Source organism: Protopterus annectens, chromosome 6.part0, assembly GCF_019279795.1.
Source record: "Protopterus annectens isolate FY-2018-M chromosome 6.part0, PAN1.0, whole genome shotgun sequence".
Classification (NCBI taxonomy): domain Eukaryota; kingdom Metazoa; phylum Chordata; order Ceratodontiformes; family Protopteridae; genus Protopterus; species Protopterus annectens.
This window is the reverse complement of record NC_056737.1, coordinates 1,986,859,111-1,986,879,308: the sequence shown is the minus strand read 5'-3', so window position 1 is coordinate 1,986,879,308 and position 20,198 is coordinate 1,986,859,111. Positions and strand designations below refer to the sequence as shown.

At 42.9% G+C, this 20,198-nt stretch overlaps 1 protein-coding gene across 1 annotated transcript in view; it reads left to right on the top strand.

The window, feature by feature from the left end:
* Positions 1 to 20,198, top strand: part of LOC122805018 (acetylcholinesterase collagenic tail peptide-like) — a 951,363-nt gene that overhangs the window by 427,093 nt on the left and 504,072 nt on the right. The window lies entirely within an intron of this gene.

The window sequence follows — 20,198 nt, the reverse complement described above, 5'->3', positions numbered from 1 at the left end:
AGCAACCTGTAGGTGCAGCATCAACCTGGTCTGTGATATCAATAGGACTTGTGGGCATGACAGATATGTGTGACATACACTCCCCTGTCTGTTAAATATACTCCCTGTCCATGTCAAGCAGAGTGCCTCAACAGCCCTTTTGAAGTGCACCCTGGATAATGGATGGGAATCAGAAAATATACTCCTGCCATTACACCTGTGTCCCTGCTGGACAGGGGCTCAGGGTGCTGACATGTCTAAACATGGGCTACACTCTTGCCTGCTAGGGTTATAAGGACATCAGGGCCAATAGCCTAGTAACCTCCTATGAACCTATAAACAAATGTCTGTCAGCAGTCCACCACATTACTCTATACTGCTCTGCCACTGACATATCAGGAACTCACAGTGCTATGTAGAATATACCACACATATTATGGGAAACTCGGCTGAGTCCAATGTGCTCTGTACTCACACCAGGATATGACTCTCCAGTTAATAAGGATACCACACAACTAGGCGATCTCCAGCCAGTATATCAGTAAGGTACTGGACTGTTTACACAGCTTCATCAGTCAATCAAATGGCCAGATTTTCTGCTCATATTTTTGGTCTGTTCCTCATAACATTTGTATTTTTTTGGCAAATCACTGGAATGATCTGAGGATTTATGTCAGTAAATAATGACATACATTACAGTTTCAGACTTCATATCCTTCAGAAAATGTATGCTAAAACAAACACTGTTACTCTAGCAACTGTCTACATTTATAAGAGCAATATTTAAAATATGTCCCTATGTGTGGCCCATCCCCCCCTTTTTGACAGCCTTTTGTCCAGATTTCTTGCACTAAGAGTTTGAGAGGCATGGCTGTAACACACAAAACCCTGGACCAGAGTATAACTATCTCTGGAATGGACTCCTACTCTTACTATAGAAGGTCATACTGGGCATGTTCCTACACTTAGAGAATTACAGCCCATGTCTAAACTCACATCGGACTATACAACTGTATTGTGCATATATGTCTTTGCATACAGACAGCTATGTGCAGCTTAACTGTCTCCCCCCATCACACAGGATTACCCTCAGATACCTGTAGGTGGCCCATATGTGACATAGCTGCATCTGCTGAGTGTGATACACATACATTTATATGGACAACATATGCAAATATATCAATCATACACAGGCAGAGACAGGGGGAGAGAGAGAGAGAGAGACAGACAGACAGTGACAGGGAGAGAGAGAGAATGAGAGAGAGGGAGACACAGACAGAGAGAGAGTCATAGAGAGAGAGAGAGGGAGAGACACCCTGAAAGGCATAGAGTGATCTCCTGCTGCAGACAATTGCACACCATTTGTAACTAGTGGCATGTGCCAGTATGAAGGTGAGTTCCATTGTGTAATAGTAGTGAGGTAGGGGTTATATTCTGACACCACACACCTTTGTGTGTGTGTGTGTGTGTGTGTGTTAAAGCATTTTGAGGCCTTTCCCACCCAAAGTACACTTTCCATTGCCCTACTTTACAAAGCTCGCTGATATCATTCACCTTAGAAGTACCTTTGGAAACTCGTCATCCCTATAAGCTCCATGGCACATGTGATAACTACATAACACTATAGTACAAATAACTAGGTAGATAGGGGTTATAATCTCAGCACTGGCAATTGTGTGTGTTTATACGTTAAAGTACTTTGAGACCTTTCCCACCCAAAATACAATTCACATTGCCCTACTTTACAAGGCCTACTGATGTCAGTCACCTTAGGAGTACCTCTGGACACTCTTCAGCCCTATAAGCTCTGTGGTGCATCTGATAACTGTGTAGCACTGTACTATAAATAACTAGATAGGTAGGAGTTCTAATCTCAGCAGTGGCAAGAGTATGTGTATATGCGTGTGTGTGTGTGTGTGTGTGTGTGTGTGTGTGTGTGTGTGTGTGTGTGTGTGTGTGAAACATATCCCCTCTTGATAACTGCATAGTATGTACTATAAATAACTAGAGAGGTAGGAGTTCTAATCTCAGCAGTGGAGAATATCCCCTCTGTGTGTTGGTTATACCATTTTGAGGCCTATTCCACCCAGTGCACTTTCCATTGCCCCATTTTACAAGGCCTGCTGATGTCAGTCACCTTAGAAGTACCTTTGGACACTCTTCAGCCCTATAGCCTCTGTGGCACATCTGATAACTGTGTAGTACTACAGAACAAATAACTAGACAAGTAGGGATTCTAATCTCAGCTGTGGCAACTGTGTGTATGTTTGTTGTATGTGTTTGTGAGAAACATAGTCCCTGTGTGTTGGTTATACCATTTTGAGGCCTGTTGTAATAGCTATATAGCACTATAGTACAAATAACTAGATAGGTAGGGGTTGTAATCTCAATACTGGCAAGTGTGTGTGTGTGTGTGTGTGTGTGTGTGTGTGTGTGTGTGTGTGTGTGTGTGTGTGTGTGTGTGTGTGTGTGTGTGAGAGAGACCATTTTGAGGGCTGTTCTACTCTGGTGCTCCCTCACATTGCATCACTTTACAGGGCCTGAGGAAGTTGTATCAACCTGAGTGCCCAGGTCTCTCACCACAGTTTTTGTGCTTTGAGGATTGCCATTGATGTGGTAATCAGTAGGATTTTTTTTTGCCAAATGGTATGATGATACATTTTTCTGCATTTATCTTGAAGCCATGGCTTTGGCAATAGTCATTACTTGCTGTGAGACTGTCTTGCAGTATGTTAATATCATTTGTACAGTCAATGACAGCACCCAACCTACAGTTGTCAGCAAACATGGTCAGACAGAGGGCTTTCATCTTTACCTGTACCTCCGAGAAATAGATGCCAAACAGTAGGGGTCCCAGGACAGATCCCTGGGGAGCTCCACTAGTGACAGGTCTGCTATTGGAGGTGGGTGTGCCAATTTTGGCTTTAAGGGTTCTGTCGGTGAGCCATTTGGCTGCACACCTGATGAGATAGAGATTTACAGCAAGTTGTGTTAGCTTTTTGATGATGCCTGAGTGGGGAATTGTGTCAGCGGCCTTGGTCAAGTCAAGGTAAACTGTATGTACTGAGTTTCCCTAATCCAGGGCTTTGGTGACAGTCTCAAAGAAGTTGATCAGTTGCAACAGGCAGGATGTGTCCTTCATGAATCCAAACTTGGTGGGCTCAAGTGCTTGGAGATTGCCTATGTCCTTTATGAGGCCCATAATAATACACTCCATGGCTTTACAGATCAGACTTGTCAAGCTAATAGGGCGATAGTTTCCAGGGTCAGTAGTCGCACCACCTTTGTGCGAGGGGATGGCAATGGCAGTTCTCCACTCTGCAGGAATGAAGCCAGCACTTAGGCTGTGGTTGAATAGGCTTCTCAATGGCAAAGCCAGTTCTTGCTGGAGATGGTGCAGAATACATCCTGGGATACTATCAGGTCCCATGGAAGCTGTGTTGTTTTACCATGGATAGGGCTTATAGCACTTGATATATGGAGATGTGAGCCTTTATGGGGCAGGGGGTGAAGTTTTCACTGAACCTATCTGCTAGCAGGTTGGCTAAGTCAACAGGATCAGTGTATGTGATACTGTTAAGGACTGATTTGGAACAAACCTGGCCTTTGCCATGGATGTTCCTGACATAACTGAAGAGCACTCTATGTGTTTCATCACGTAGGTAAAGGGACCTTATCCAGACAAAAGGTGGACATAGTCCTCAGTCAGTACAACAATACATTGGCAGCATGGCCAGTCTGCTCTGCACCTATGCATACATCTGCAGAAGCTGTAAAGGCTGTGTTAACACCCACAAAGGTCAGCCATGGCCCTCAATACCTGTTCCACGCAGGCAGCCTGTAATTAGTACTGACCCACTGGTTACAGATTAGGTTGTCCACAGGTGTCTGTGGCATGCCAAAATGGTAATGTTGTGCTCAGCCCTTCAACAGATGCTCCATGTACGAGACTATAACTCCATGTGCATTACTGGTACAAGAGGCCTGACTTGTATATGAGCTAGCTGAAACACATGCTGGAGAGTCAGGTTTGGCTACCAAAGGCCACCGTGTGTCAGGACTACACTCTCCAAACATGTCAAATACAGAACCATGCATACCCTCATCAACTGCATCAAGGTTGAGGGCTGGGGGAAAAATACATCTGTCCCTGGGGTTGAACCTGTGTCCAGCAATGGCAGGGGCAAGAGGTGCTGATTGATGATTCTGTTGGAAATAAAGTAATGACTATCCTTTTGAGGGACTCAGGGCCAATACTGTAGTAACCTCCTCTGTATCTATGAACCTGTGGTCCTACGCAACACCCAGGTAATATGTATTAAGACTAGCTGGCTGTGTCAAGGGGTATGCATGCAAGGTTACACTGTCTCCCCCCTTTGTCCCTCACATACACTGTTGCACGCATATGCACTTAGGTAAACATGTACATATACAGCCATACCTTGGTGATGAAAAGTTCACTGTGTTTTCACTCCACCATACTTGGCTGTGGTAATGTTAGCAGCTCCCCAGGCTGTGCACACACAGACATCTGGAACAGAAACAGAATAAAGTATCTGAGACAACAGTCAGTTAGCAATACTAGCAGCAATAATGCATCATGGCAGAGAGGTACATACATTTCGATGTGTACCCATGACAGTTGCCAGCAACAGCACCTTGCACAGCATAGCATTACTTCACTGTACTATATTCACTCTGTACATCAGACCCATGTTATCATGTCCCTGAATCAATGGTATGGATAACAGGGACATGACACAGGTATCATCACATACACATGGTGTGGTGTGTGGTTGCCAAAGGCATAGGCTGGGTCATACAGTTGACATCATATGTGTGTGTGTGTGTGTGTGTGTGTGTGTGTGTGTGTGTGTGTGTGTGTGTGTGTCTGGAGGGGTGGTATTCATCTGGGCCATGGAGAGGAGCTGTGTGTGTCTGATGGTGACCTGCATGTGATAGTGATGTGTGAGTATGTGTATGCACACAGTCAAGCCATGTGCTAGCCCTACATGGGGGGGGGGGTGTGTTGGACAGCCGTGGACCATACTTGGCAGGATGTACAGTTCACCGTGTCTGGCCATGGACATGGGAACTGGTTCTGACAGGAGTATCACTGGCAACACCAGGCCCAAGGCCAGAAGCGGTACTACTCCCTGATGGTGACTGGTTCCTGCTGGATCCTTGTCCCTCACGGGACCAGCCAGGACCATGTGCTCATGGCCTTCTATGTTGTGGTGTGGACAGCACCCTCCCTTTGGTAGTGCTGATGGTACTGCCACTATGGAAGTATGAATGTGCATGGCCACATAGCCTCTCAGCTGATGTTGTTGCTGACCTACATCCACGTGTCCAATGCCCTACTCCCACCACATGCTCAAGCACAGACATAGCACGGTTGAGCACTGTCAATGTCTTACCCCACCGTCTATCCACAACATCGGCAAAATAACGGACAGCATCATCAGTGCCATGGAGGTCATCACGCATGCAAGAATGTTGCATCCATGACCCTGAGCATCTGTCTGGTGTACCATTCAGAACATGTGTGTGCCTCCATGACAGACTGAAACATGCGTTGGGTGACACCTGCTGTGACACCTCTGACAGGGGCTGGATGGGCAGCAGTCCTCCTTCGAGCACCCCTGTCAATCCACCTGTGTGGGACCTCACCAGCTCTCTGGCTATGACCACTGTTGACAGTCACAGATGCCATATTTGCCACACTAGCCTGTTCAATACCACCACCCTCCGACTGTCCAATATCTGTGGCTGCTTGGGACTGGGTATGTGTGGCCATACTGACTGTGTGCGGAGACATTGTGGCTGGAAGTGGGATGTCAACCAATGGTACAGATTCAGGCCCCCAACAACCCCACTTGTGCCTCACTATGACCACCATTATCATCAGAGTCCAATGAGACACTGACATCAGGTTGTGAGGGGGAGAGACACCAACCCCCATGTTCACCTGTGAGGGGAAGACAACAAATGCAAATTACTACCTGGGCTATGATGTTTTCTGACACACACACACACACACACACACACACACACACACACACACACACAAATAATACACACACACACACACAAATAATGCACACACACAAATAATACACACACAAATAATACACACACAAATAATACACACACACACACACACACACACACACACACACACGTGAGGAGGCACAAAGGCATTATGCAGACCACACTTTCTGAATGATGACATTCACGACACACAATCAGACCACAGTAGACAGACTGTGCACATGCCCACAACAACATGCAGTGAAGGTACATTCAGTTCATGTTGCTACTACTATACACCTGTGAGATATGTGAGGAGTGGGAATATGTGATGCACCTTTGCCTAACACACAGTGCACCCATTTACACATTACTAATGCACCCCTGTATAGCACAGTGGCTACACCTATACAAACATACATGCCAATATGTTACAGCACCTGCAAATAGGCTCTTATGATGACCAATGTGATGCACTGCAGTTAAACCTACCACAAGTGAACATGCACATATTGCAATATGGCTAAGCATAATAGTTTTGTGCATGGAAAAGTGGCTGTCCTTAACATGCCTAGGATATTGGTGAGCAACAACAAGACAGTTCCACACTCACTGGCTTCAGGTAGCTGTCCCCAAGCCACACCAAAGGGACCTATGTAGTTGTGGGGGAGAGGTATTGTCAGCACACACACATGTGGCATTGATACAGGATAATATGTGCATTTCTGAACATGTACACTACAAGCTGTGATACTACCCAGTTTGCTGAAATTCACAATAGCTGTGCACTTGTGTGCATTACAAAACCCCACCCACAAATGCAGTTTGACCTGACATATACATCAAGATATGCAAAGGCTGCCACTATGAATGCTACAGTATTGAAGTGATGTCCACTGGGGCCTTACTCTGATGCTCCTCAGCTGTTAACTCTGTGCCACTCACCTCCATGACAGGAGTTGATATAGTTTCCTGGGATGTGGTGGCTGCACCAAGGTTGGCGAGGACTCCTCCATGGCTGTCAGTGGTGCTTGTGTAGCAGGCCCTCCACCTGTGCCAGCATGGAACCTGGCCACAGCTGCAGCCCTTTGCCATGCATTGTGGATGAGGTCGGTGGCAGGGTGTCGGACCTGTTCATAGGTATGGTCGCATTGTCACAGATTGTTCACATTCACTACCATTCCACCCAAAGGGCAATGTGTTCCTGCAGGTTTTGCCAGCTCTTCCTCAACAGTATCCTGTGATTGACTTGCAGTGCATCAATGATAGCCACAGTCTCAGCTAAGGAGAATGCTGGTTGATATCTGCGATACATCCCACCTGAAAGACATGAAAAGGGAAACACATCACAGGATCGCATACATTGGTCACCGTTATGTACAGATCCTACACATTTATTTTTGCTAGCTCTATCCACCACTAACATCCACATCATACCCCTGCCATCTATCAGCACAGTATGTGTGTGGGTATTGATACCATACTGGCATTACAGCATGCATTGCCCTCCTGATCCTGATGTGTCATGTTTCCCCATTGAAAACCATTACTGTGCATAATCCTCCATTCATCATTCACATCAGACAGCACATGCAGCAGCTGGGGACATCACAGAGGTTCCCTACCAGGGAATACCAGGCCATCAAACATTTACCATACACCTATAGGCTATAGGCTATAAGGCCAACCCACTACCCGGTGTCATACATACTCCTCAGGAGTGACCTCAGTTTGGCATGCCAGGCAATCATAGACTCCACATTGCTGGGACTGCTGCACAAGCACAAGTCTCCACTCTGTTAACACACACACACACACACACACACACACACACACACACACACACACACACACACACATAGACACACACACACACAAACACACACAGACACACACACACACACACACTCACACACACACACACACACATACACACACACAAAACCTCCACCTGGTGAGTGACCTGGACTGGCCTTGTTGGTGGCTTGGATGTGTGTCCACCCTGTGGTGGAATGGGCACCATGTCCACGTCAGGCAGGGTAGCTACATACACCTTTGCAGTCATAACCTGGTCAACTGGATGGTTAACAGCGCATACACCCTTGGGATACCACCTGTGTCTCTGTTGGAAGGGGATATCAGCTGCTGCCTTGCATACACATGGGCTAACATGTGGCCTAGGGATATGGGTGCTCAGGGGCCCATAGCCTAGTAACCTCATATGGTGCCATAAATACCATAAATGGCCTGACTGCTGTGACAGACTGTGTTATGTGTCCACACACATCACTGCCATCGACTGCTGGGTGTCCCCTATGGGCAGTGTTACAGTACCATGTCATCTAGCCTACATCTCACAAATAGGTGAGTGCTCCTACAGGTGCATGTGGACATCCCTGGCACATCTGAGCTATACAATTACTGAGAGCAGTGCATATTTGTTGTAGGGTGGCCTTCTCATAGGTGTCTGACATCTGCAGTACCCAGATGTTTGTGGAATGTGTACATGTGCCTGATAGATGTAGACCCCCCCTGCCAAACAAATGTGTATTTCCGGACACCAGTTGGACAATTCATGATGGTTGTCCACATGGTTTGGGGAATGTGTCTATGACATGCCAGACCCCTGAGGACACAGTAATGGTACCTGAATATCTGGTACTGTATCAATTTCCTAACATTGTATGCTCAGTATGTACTCACTGCTGCTGAGCCAATGCCAGCATCCACCCACTTCTAGTACTTATAACCTGCTGTCCTGCTGCAGGGGCTCACCAGGTATGCTATTCATAGGTGTCAGGCAATCAGATACAGGTGTAGGGTACACACTCACCTAAACAGAGTATGTCAGGAATGGTCAGGGAGACCTGGGCAATCTGTGCAATAATCCTATATGACATTGGCAGACTGAGAGGGGCTCAATGATGGTCCATGATGTGATATGCCAGCTGTATCTACCAGTACATACTGTCAGTGTGAAGCCCTTGCACTGGCCCAGTCATCAGGGAGGCTCAATCCTCACCACTGCCACCAGTAAGGGATGTACACAATGGAAGGGTTACAAGTTTATGCACAATAAAGTACAATTACCCTTCAGAGCACACAGATATCACATTCAATCTGGACCTCGTTTCTCCCTCTCTCTCCAGATCCCCAATAACACTCCCCACTGGCACCACTATACGGTTAACATCTCAACATAGCGGTCAACCCAAAACATCCACCACCCTCTCTGTCCAAACAGGACTTTGGGTCCCTGCCCAAGTAGTTGACACACACACTTTGAGATTTGATTTATGAATCTCTCATACACACACACACACACACACACACACACACACACACACACACACACACACTCCTGGGAAAGGCTGGCACAGGTTTACTAGCTATTGGCCCTTGTGGCCAGAATTTAAGGTACTTCTGACTGCCACAATCCAGCTTTTTACCAACTATTGTAAGGCCCTCAAAAAAGGGTGATGAATCCTACTGTGTGATGTGCCTATTAGCAAAATGGTAAGTGTGACCAAAACCAAGGCTGTTGGAGTGGGCTATACAGTGTCACCAAATACATATGCAAGTACTCTGAGAGCTTACATAGTGCTATACAGTTCGCAAAAAAAAATTAGTGCTATACAGAGCAGACACAATGACAAATTTTAATGATGTTTAATAATAACTAAAAAAGGAACAAGACAATACTCCATCAATACAGTAACTACACAGTTCAGACTCACAGGGAATAATTTAAGACAATATTGCAGGACAGTCTGAAATAAATACAGTAAGCATGTAAATTAATAGATTAATTGGTTCATGGGATGATACTAGGCTATTGGCCCGGAGGCCCTTATAAGCCTAGCCAAGATTTGCGGCCATGTTCCTTCAAAGTCAGCAGCTGTTTCCCCTGTCCAGCTGGGACACAGGTGGGATCCCAGGGGTGTCTTTTCTGTTTCTCATGCAGTCGTCCAGGTTGCTCTTAAGGAGGGCTAGAGAGATAATCTACTAGACATGGAGAAGTAGTATATTCCTAGATGGTGGGGTCTTTGGGACAACATCTATCCCACCAACAAGTACTATTCATGTCACAGACCAGGATAAGGCCTTGTGTGTGAGTTGTGTGAGTGGGGTTTGTCTTACAGATATGCAGCAACTCCATCAAGGATGGGTCAGAAATGGCCTAGTATGCCAGGCATGGGTCACCTATGATCAGTCTGTATGACACTGAGTAGAAGGATAGGGCTTTTAGCCTATCTGTGCAGGATAGGTGTTTGAGACCCTGGATATTCCTGGTTAGGAACCTCTGTGGTCTCTCCAACTGCTGCATGTACTTGGAAAAGTACATGCTGAAGGGGGCATTGTACTCGATAATGGGTCTAATAAGGGAGATGTACAGGGATGTTATGACCTACTTGTTCCTGGATGACATACCCTTATTTATGAGGTGGGCCATGTAGAAAGCCTTCCATACAAGGGAGGCAACATGGTGGTCAAAATTCAGGTTGCTATCAATCTGAGTGCCCAAGGTCCTCACAACTGATTGCATGTTTAGTATATTGTTATTAATGTCACAATTAGTGGGGATGACATTTTTCCCAAAGGGGATAATGATGCATTTCTTGACATTCAGTTTGAGGCCATGCTTCTGGCACCAGTCATTAGTTTGGGTAAGGGCTTTTTGGAGGATGTTCACATCACTAGGGGATTGTAAGATAGTACCCATCTTGCAGTCATCTGCAGACTTGGTCAGCCACAGATCACTGGTTTTGGCTTGCACCTCAGAAAAATATATGCCAAACAGTAGAGGTCCCAAGACCGATCCTTGGGGTACACCTCTCATTATGGGTCTACTACCAGAGGTGGCTTCCCCTATTTTGACTGAGTGGGTTCTATCAGTGAGCCAGTTAGCTACCCATCTGGTAGCATATGGGTTGATGCCTAGCTGGGAAGGTGTATGCATTATGGCCAAGTGGGGAATAGTGTCAAAGGCTTTGGCTAGGTCAAGGTAGGAAGTGTTCACCATCTTCCCCTCATCCATGGCTTTGGTGACTGTTTCAAAGAAGTCAACCAAGTTTAACAGGCCTGATCTCCCTTTAATAATACCAAACTGTGTGGGGTCAAGCGTTTGGAGGTTGCCAATGTCCGTGTTTATAAGGTCCATGATAATGCATTCCATAGCCTTGCAGATCAGGCTAGTTAAACTGTTGGGCCTATAATTGCCTGAGCCAGTCCACCTTTGTGTAAAGGGATGACAGTGGCTGTCCTCCATTCAGCTGGGATGAAGCTGGTGCTCAGGCTTTGGCTGAATAGGGTGTCTAATGGAGCTGAGAGCTCATGCCTGAGTTCATGTAGGATACAGCCAAGGATGTTATCAGGTCCCATGGAGATTTTATTTTTTCCAAATATGAACTGAATAATCAACGGGTAACCAGGAACAAACCCAGTAGTGCAATTCACATGACACCTCGGACCAGTAGTACTTAAAGAAAATGTTTTTGTTACAAAACTAATGAGCTAAGCGTTTTCATTCACTCAGGAACTTCTTCAGAACTCAATTAACAATGATAAAAGCATCAAATAAATAGTGACCAAATATATCACGTGATCACCTAAAAACCAATAAAATCATTTATAACCTAATTGGTTCGATTTTAACACAGGATGAATAGATAAACTATCACTTAGCCCTGGATAATGTGTTGCAATCAATTTAATCTGCCATCTTAGCTCACACACATCCAAGTGCTCATCAGCAACTCTCACCTGTATGTCTTTTAAAACCCTGTTCACAACAAAAAAAAAAACAAAGGAATGACTGGGGAAATTTATTAGGTGTCTATATAATGCATTATTTGTTTTTGTTATTTGAGGTTGGGAGGGTGGCCTAATTGTTAAGGTGTTTGCCTTACAAACACAAGGTGCAGGGTTTGAGTCTCACAAGGGATAATTGGCTAGGCTTAAAATGGTTTGCAAGGGCAGTTAGCCTAGTACTAATCTATGAATGTATGTCTTACAGTTTTTAATGTCCCCACAGTTTTCATACACGCGATCCCTCAACCTTCTCCAGGTCTTACCCACACAGAATGCTGAACACTGGTTACACTGGGCAAGATATACCACATTGGTACTGTTGCAATTATAGCGCCCCTGAACTTTATATTTCACATGTCTAATCACAAATTAATTCCTACTAAGAATGTACAGGCATTGGGGACAAGCCCCAGACTTCTTTGTGCCAATTCCATTCGACACTCCAACATTATTCCCCCATTCTATCCACTTTTTAAAAGCTCTATCCTTTCTATAAACAAATACTGTTTTTCTCCCATCTTTTGATTTATTCTGTCATTAATTTCTAAATCACCCCTAAAAATCTGCCATTTTTTGTTGATAATTTCCCTGATACTTTTACTGTCCAAGGTATAATTGGAAATGTATGCTCCCGTATTATTTATCAAACTTCTTCCAGTAATAGGTTATACACTTGTACTGCTATCTAAAACAGGCTTGTAAAAAACATTTTCCCTCTTCCTAATGACCTCACTTTTCACCTCATCCAAAAATTCAACAGGATAGTCCCTCTTTATAAACATAGAAATTACTTTTTCACATTCATTTGTGAACATATCAATTTCTGGCACCATCCTTGCTACTCTTACTAGCTGCCCCTTAACCACTGATCTTTTTTGATGTATTGGGTGCCAGCTAGAAAAATGCAGGTATGTATTTGAAAAAGTAGGTTTCCTATAAATATTGGACAATAATTTACTCTTTCCTCTAGTCTTAGATATCTCAAGTAATGAATTTTCTCACTGTCATAACTTGATGAAAAGGACAAAAAAATCAAACATTGCATTTAAGTAATGCAAAAATTCATCTAACTTCTCATATGTATCCCTCCATAAAATAAAGATGTCATCCAAGAACTGGGTATGCATAACCCAACATCTTACATAAGGGCGATTACACACATACTGGTCTTCCCATTCTGCCATTAGATAGCTTGCAAACATAGGGGCAAGAGCGGCCCCCATGGCCACATCTATTTGTCTATAGAATTGTCCCTCAAAGTGCAGAAAATTATTTTCTAAGACCACCTCCATTAAATGGGACATTGCTGCCACTCTCCAACTTTCTATCTGAAAGTACTAGATTTGTACAAAACACTCATTTGCTCAACATTTTCATTCAATGAAACACATAAATTTAACTTACGACAAAACAGCTTAAAGTCAATAATTGATTCCACAACACATGCCCATCTTGCCAGCACAAAAGAAAGTCCTTTTGATAATAAATTCATATGACAGTTAGTAAGTTTTTGCGAGTAATTGTACAGTTTAAAATCATGTTTGTAATTCAACAATACATAATGCTGTGAGGTCAAAGTCTCAGAGTCATTCAACAGAGGTATTACAGGGGTTACCTCCTGCTCTGCTGCTTGTATTTGGGTTTCGCTCCTTCCCTCCTGTGTTGTTCCTCCTGTCCTTCCATTCATTGTAGTCTCTCACAGTTCATCAACCACTCTAACCTGCATATCTTGCCATTCCCTAAAGAGATCTGCTCGCTCACCTCACGGGAGATAATGCTGCCACTTCCTGTTGCTGAAAGCGGAACTTCCCTTACTTCTGCTCGCCTGTTGGTGCTATTATTTAGGTTGCCATAGGAACCCGAAGGCTTCAGATAAGCTCAGTTTTGTGAATACTGGTCCAAGTCTCTGTTTAATTTCTTCATTTTTTTACTAATCAAATTGTCACACTGCTTTTCTATGTTGTTGAAAATGTTAAAATAATTGGTTTCATATATTTTAAAGAGCAGGTCATCACGTATTCTCTTGTCCAGGTCATCAGTCGACTTGGACAATTTTTCCAACTTCAGCCCGTTGTATTTTACCATAACGTTAATAATGTCACATCCAGCTTTATCAAATATCTTTTGTAATTCCTTGAGCATGTTGGAATTACTGCCAGCTCCATTTGGAAAATGCCAGAGTCTCAAACCTTTTGGCACATACTTCAAACAAACACACTCAGTTAAATACGCGTTTTCCAATTGCAAGCATTTAAACTGAAAACACTGTTTGTCTAATGTCTGCAACATTTCACCCAAACTAGGTGTAGGTTCATTAACATTGTGATTAAATCGTACCTCTAAGTAAGTTATTGTTCATTTTAAAACAATTCACCTTCCACTCCTCAAGCACCGGCAAATTGTTCAAGCCTCTGCTTTTTTCTTGGGAATTAATAGCACTAGTCTGGGTTAATGGAAGTCCCAAACTAAATAGAGAAGAACCAGTTTTTGAAATACTCATGTTGCCAGAAGTGATAATATCAACCATTTATTGACTGATTTGGTTCATTTGTTGCAGTAAAGATGTTAAATTACCAGCAGTCTGCATGTTAGTCTTAGAACTAGCTGCCAAATTGTTACTGGTATCCAGCTGCTGCACAGACCTGGGGAAGACATCTCACGACCATACAAATACAAACTGCCAAATTGTTACTGGTATCCAGCTGCTACACAGACCTGGGAAAGACATCACACGACCATACAAAATACAAATACAAACTGAATAACCAACAAGTAACCAGGAACAAACTCAGTAGTGCAATTTACTACACCTCAGACGAATAGTACTTAAAAAAACTTTTTTGTTACAAAATCAATGAGCTAAGCACTTTAGTTCACTCAGGAACTTCTTCAGGACTCAATTGACAATGATAAAAGCATCAAATAAATAGTGACCAAATATATCACACGATCACCTAAAAAACAATAAAATCATTTATAACCTAATTGGTTCAATTTTAACACAGGATAAATAGATAAACGATCATTTAGCCCTGGATAATGTGTTGCATTCAATTTAATCTGCTATCTTAACTCACACACATCCAAGTGCTCATCAACAACTCTCTCCTATATGTCTTTTAAAACCATGTTCACAACAAAAAAATAAAAACAAAGGAATGATTGGGGAAATACATTAGGTGTCTATATAATGCATTATTTGTCTTACAGTTTTTAATGTCCCAACAGTGTTCATACACTTGATCCCTCAACCTTCTTGAGGTCTTACCCACATAGAATGCCGAACACTGGCTACACTGGGCAATATACACCACATTGGTACTGTTACAATTATAGCACCCCTGAACTTTATATGTCACATTTCTAATCACAAATTCATTCTTACTAAGAATGTATGGGCATTGAGGACATGCCCCACATTTCCTTATGCCAATTCCATTTGACACTCCAACATTATTCCCCCATGCTATCCACTTTTTAAAAGATCTATCCTTTCTATAAACAAAAAGTTTTTTCCCCCAATTTTTGATTTATTCTGTCATTAATTTCTAAATCACCCCTAAAAATCTGCCCTGCCAGTTTTTGTTGATATTTTCCCCCGATAATTTTACTGTCCAAGACATAAGTGGAAGGGTCTATATATCAGCATTTTGAAAATTTAATAGGTCAAATCACTAAATGTTGAACTGAAATGATCGACCTATTACATTTTCTAATGCCGATAAAAAAATAACCCCCCCCAAAATTAAAGAGTGTAGGCAGGGGGCAAGCCCCCCTGCACCCCCACACTCCCCGCTACTTAAATATACGAACTCCAAGACCGCACTACATTGAGGTAAATGGAAATCTCCCCTTACGGAGATTTCTGTTTACCCATCCGATGTTCTGCCCTTTCAGTATTCTTGATGCGACAATATCAAATTCGATATTGTCAGCATTCGAGATGCTGATAGGGCCCCAAGTGGAAATGTATGCTCCCCTATTATTTATCAAACCTTTTCCAGTAATAGGTTCTACACTTGTACTACTATCTAAAATAGGCTTGTAAAAACCATTTTCCCTCTTCCTAATTACCTCACTTTTCACATCATCCAAAAATTCAACAGGATAATCCCTCTTTAAAACATAGAAATTACTTTTTCACATTTATTTGTGAACATATCCATTTCTGGCACTATCCTTGCTACTCTTACTAGCTGCCCCTTAACCACTGATCTTTTTTGATGTATTGAGTGCCAGCTAGAAAAATGCAGATATGTATTCGAAAAAGAAGGTTTCTTATAAATATTGGACACTAATTTACTCTTTCCTCTATTCTTAGATATCTCTATATCTAAGTAATGAATTTTCTCACTGTCATACCTTGATGAAAAGGACAAAAAAATCAACCGTTGCATTTAAGTAATGCAAAAATTAATCTAACTTCTCATATGTATCCCTCCATAAAATAAAGATGTCATCCAGGAATTGGGTATACATAACCCAACATTTTACACAAGGGCTATTACACACATACTGGTCTTCCCATTCTGCCATTACATAGTTTGCAAACGTGGGGGCACAAGCGGGCCCCATGGCCACACCTGTTATTTGTCTATAGAATTGTCCCTCAAAGTGCAGAAAATTATTTTCTAAGACCACCTCCATTAAATGGGACATTGCTGCCACTCTTTAACTTTCCATCTGAAAGTATTTACTTATTTGTTTTCAAAATACTCTAAACCTTCTTTGTGGGGAATCACTGAGAACAAATTGTGAACATCAACTGTCACAAAAACAAAACTGGCATCAAATTCTACTTGATTCAATTTACTCAAAAAATCCCAAGAATCTTTACAAATCTGTTTAATTTGACTAATACCACCTTGAGTGACTGAAAGCGCTTAGCTCATTGGTTTTATAACAAAAAAGTTTTTTAAGTACTACTGGTCTGAGGTGTTAATGTGAATTGCACTACTATGTTTGGTACAGACTTTATTTTTTGCCTTTGAGAGGACATTAAGGACCTGCTCCATGAGGGGCAGGTGCTGGGGATGTCCTGGTTTACTGATTGGGGGACGGGGGGGGGGGGGTTTCACTGAAACTGTCTGCCAGCAGGCTGGCTATATGTATGGTGTTTGAGTATGTGGTGTTATTGACCACCAGTTCACAGATGATTTGGGTGTTGCCTTTGAGATTGCGGTCATATGTGAAGAAGGCCTTGGGATTGTCCTTGATGGATGTGGACAATTTGGACTTGAAGTTAGCCTTAGAGGATTATACCAGTGACCTTATTTGCTTGTTCAAAAGAGAGATTGCTTCCAACTTGCCACCTGCACCTTCTTGGCCCTGGACAGAAATTTCTACCTTATATTATAGTTTGTTCATTGCTACTGTCCACTAGACAGGCTTACTCTTCCTTGAGGGAGATGATTAGGTTCTGTCAGGATTGCTGTGTCCATAAAGCTATGTAGGTGCTCATATATTTATTTGGTGTAGGCTTGGACATTACTGCCAGTTCCAACTGAAGGGATAGTGGGTGTGAAGCTGTTTGTACCTGCTCTGAGGAGATTGTAGTAATCTTTGGAAAAGTGTTTTCATTTGGCCCTGACAAGGGAGGTGGTCAGGGGAGATGGTGACTTCAAAAGTGATTGCTTTATGGTCAGATCTTACCAAGGAGGATGACAGTGTAGGAGTGCTACAGTGCCTATTCATGTTGTTTAGGACCAGGTACAGGCTATTTCTACCTGTCATAGTGGTGTTGACCAGCTGATCCAATGCACTGGCACTGACAAAGCTGAGAAATCTCTGGGCATTTATGTTTGGGTAAAATAGTTCTTGCACTCTATGGTTATGTAGTTAAAGTCACACAGGATCAGGGTAGAGGGATGAATCTTGATGGATTCCAATAAGTCCAGATAGGTGGAGTGGGTGTCCTGAGTCATGGTTGGGGGTCTGTAGCTAGCTATGATTTGAACAGTTAACTGCACATGGAGTATCTCCTGTGCATCATACCTTTTGACCAGCCTGGAGGTGTGTATGTCTCTAAGAAATATTGACACTCCATCTCCTTTGGCTTTGTAGCCCTCCATTTGGAGTCTAAAAGTATGGTAGGAAGAGTAACCTGGCAAGTTAGGGGGCTCTCCACAGCTTTGAACCAGGTTTCAGTGACTTCACAAATGTCAGCATCCTCCAGGGCAAGGAATGCTTGCAATGACTGCAGTTTCAAGCTAAGACTCCTAGCATTTAGCAGCCTGACCTTTAAATGTTGTTTATAAGACGTTTTCATGCTGGTAATTTTGTTCTCATGACTTTGCCTAAAAAAGGCACTTTGGGGGAGACAAGAGACTTTGCCAGAAGCCTAAAGCCCAGGGGAGACAGATGAAAGCCATCTCTGGCAAAGCATTGTGATCCGTCAATCATGTACTGGCTTGTGACTGAGACAGCAAGGATTCTAGGTTCTTAATGTGACTGCATCTCTCACATATTGTGTTCCTAGGTGGTAGTAGTAGAGGGTTGTCTGTGTACATAAGGCAGTTATTACACTGTCTCAGGATGCCCATATCAACCAGAGTAGCAGGGGAAAACACAGGAAATTGTCCATCCATGGTTATCAGAATCTGTGGAAGAGAGGTCAGGGATAGTAGAGTAGGTGCTATCTGAGGATTGTACCTATAGGTGTGAGTATGGCTGGATAAAATCAATACATTAGCTGCAAGCAAGGCCCTCACTCACATAGAAGTGCTGGTAAGGGAAAAAATGCAACTGGCATACCTTGCAAACGGTTAGGACAGCACATAAGTACAAACCCACACACATGCTGGGTTTAAATACTACAAACACAAAGGTAAAATAGGAAGTGGGACTGACCGATCAACCCTTGTCCCTAAACTTTTAGCTCAACACCCCCTGCCACACCATTTCCACACAGTTCACCTACTCCCAGTAAGTGCGGGCAGGACCTGGCCAACACATGATGGTGTAGCAGGAAATACAGGAATCACAGATACAGATGTGAATACAGCAAAACCTGTAACCAGACTATGCTAAAGATATTTAAATTCTGTTTAGGTCAATGTAACACAGGTGAACAGATACACACTTACATATAACTGTAGCAAACAAGAGCAAACAGATTTAAACAGATTAACCAATTCATCAATAATAACACTCAAAACTGAGTCCTGTTCCAGCAGCCTTCATTCACACAGGTTCTAACTACACACTCCTGCCACTAGGGTGCAGGGGAACCCGCTCCAAAAAGATGTCCTGGATTAGTGCTCAAGTTCATAGGTTCTTAGGTGTATACTAGGCTAATGGCCCTAGAACCTTTACAAGCCTAGCCCATAGGATTACCATGGCATCGTGCCACCCAAGTTATACAAACAAAGCTAGATTCAGCAGTTCAGGATGTAGTTTATGCTACAGCAAACAAGGCATACTAATGTCAGAAAGAAACAGTTCAAGTAAGCAGTAACAATAAGGCTTTAACCATCAATTGCCAGCCCTTCGCAAACAAGGCATACTAATGTCAGAAAGAAACAGTTCAAGTAAGCAGTAACAATAAGGCTTTAACCATCAACTGCCAGCTCAGAAGGGCATAATCGACCCACTCCTCCCACAACAGTGCAGACCACAAACCTTCTTAATGTAAAATAACTGGCCTGAAGGCCAAGTGCTTAAACCAGAACTAAGACAATATTAGAATAACAGACACTAAGCATTCAGCCAGAAATACCCAACTTAGAAGGATGTAAGCTACCTCTCTTCCCACAAGAGTGCAGACCACATACCTTCTTAATGTAAAACAACTGGCCTGAAGCCCATGTACTTAAACCAAAAGGCTTAAAATAACAGTTACAATGATATCAGGCTACTAACAAGCAGTAATAAATGCAGCAGAATAAGTGCAAGTGAGTCATTTTAAGAACAGGCAGCAAGAGCAAATTTAAGTAATAAAGTAGGAAGAAACACAAATACAGTAAAATGTTTTCTGTTTTTAGGTTAAGGGAAGGGATGACATACAATAATTTCAGGTTGAGAAACCTCCCAAATGATTTCTGTCTACTCAGTAGGATAAGATGATGAAATGGAACCGGGAGGAGTGTCCAAAATGAGATTTATAGTAGGGGCGCCAACTCAAAAGCCAACAAATATAAGAACACAACAAGGGGGAGCTCTTACAACTCCAACAGAACAGAAAACTTAAAACCAAACAAATGTAGTAGTAGAATAAGATACAAAATAGAAGTGATTAAAGCTTAAATAAAGAGCTTCAAATAAACATTAAAATGCAGAGATGACTGATACTCAGAGCACTGCAGACCACACAAACACTTCAGCTAACTTCAGATATTACTATAAAAAGAGCAAGGCTGTCTCAGAGCTCCTCCCTG